We start from the raw sequence: 1,839 nt of genomic DNA, 5'->3' as shown, positions 1-1,839 counted from the left end.
CACACACGCGCCCGGCGTGAGTTTAAGCCACTGGGTCCGGGACTCGAACCAGGGTTGACCACATGGGAATCCAGCGACATAGCCATTACACCAACTGCTGGTCCCGAGTGTAGCCGAATCTTGACCGCACCCGGGCCTCCGCCTCCTCACTACTGGGCACCACGAAAAGAGCCCACAGTGTCTTAGTTATCAGTCTCTCACCTTAATTCTGCCAGAACACTGGAGGGGCAAAAAGCTCTCTATGAAAAGTTGTGTGAAGGAGACCTCCTCCACTTGTGGTGTGAGTGTAAATTGGTTCAGTTACTGTGGAAGGCAGCTGGCCAAGTCTATGGAAGTTACAGATTCTTTTTCCTCAGTGAGTCCTACCAACGTACTCGTGTGCAACACGACTCCTGTACAAGGAGCTTTGTGCAGTTTAGACAGAACTCAGATGACCATGCTTAGATAAAGCGGAGGCTGGTTCAATGAAGTCATGGCACTGGTACAGATGGAGCTCGTGCAGCTGTAAAAACGTTCTCTTCCTACTGATCTCGAACAACGAGAGAAGTTATAAGTGAAAGAACAAGGAAGGAATAACAAAGCACTATACAGCATGCTTCCTTTTGTTTAAAAGGAGGAAACATGGGGCCAGCAGGTGGCGTGGTGGTTCAGGCGCTGGACACTCCCACATGGCCAGCTACGGTTTGAGTCCCAGACCTGGTGTGTTTTCTCACTTTCCCTCTGTGTGTGTGTGTGTGTGTGTGTGTCTCTGGTCAAATTGAAATAAATTAATAAATAAATAAAATAATTCTTAAAATAAATAAAAAATAAAAAGAGGAAGCGTATGTGTTGGTGTGTGTATATTATAAATTTGCTCATATGCATAGACTAATATGAATAATGTAAATGAATATAAAAATCCCAGGCTGCAGGTGGCTGGGAGATTAAGGCGGCTGGATTGCACGTGGCTGAGTTTGCAGTTCGAGTCACAGACCTGGAGGCTTAAAAACCACGCTGGACACCTGCGAATGTGCCCAAAAATCCCAAGAGGAGAATGGAGGAGAAGGGATTGCGGTGTGCTGTCCTCCCTCGGGTAGGGAGGAGGTGATTTTTCCCTTTCCCTTTCTCTCTCTCTGACTCTCTTAATGAGTGCATGTGTCCCACAGCAAAACTAAAAAAGAAAAAGGAAAAAAAGAAAGAAAGAAAGAAAAAAAAAAGAAAAAGAGAAAACAAAACAAAACAAAACAAAACGTTAGCAGACTGGTTCGGTCGCCTGCTGGTTAGGGCAACCAGCTCTGACATGGCCCACCTACATAGTTTGACTCCTGGATCCTACGGCTTGAGAAACACAGCTAGTTTGAGTCCTGGATCCTACGGCTTGAGAGACACAGCTGGTGCATGTTGTGTGTGTGTGTGTGTGTGTGTGTGTGTGTGTGTGCCCAAAATCCTAAAGGGAGGGAGAGATGGAGACGGATTCTGGCATGACCACCCTTCAGGTATTGCTTTGTCCTCTTTCTCTGTTTGTCTCTCTCTCTCTCCCTGGCCAGCACGTTCGCCGTCCAGCAAAAACAAAACAAAACAAACAAACAGTTATGAGCACTGTTGTCTCCAGGGAAGAGTACCCGACTACCTGGGAGTCAGGGTAGGAGAAAAGCCTCACTGCAGGTAGTTGCAGACCTTTTGTTTTCATTCATCTATTTGTTTACTTTTTTTTGTTTTTTTTAGATTTTTGCCATATTTTAAAATTTGCTATCGGACAATAATTTCCAACATCTGTGTCATCTTGGTGTTAGTATCTGCTGATTGTCTTTTTTAGGTGTACGCACTCACTAGCGAGACAGAGAGGGAAAGTGAGAAATC

Source organism: Tupaia chinensis, unplaced genomic scaffold (genome assembly GCF_000334495.1).
Source record: "Tupaia chinensis unplaced genomic scaffold, TupChi_1.0 Scaffold000176_1, whole genome shotgun sequence".
Taxonomy (NCBI): domain Eukaryota; kingdom Metazoa; phylum Chordata; class Mammalia; order Scandentia; family Tupaiidae; genus Tupaia; species Tupaia belangeri.
This window is presented reverse-complemented; position numbering follows the sequence as displayed.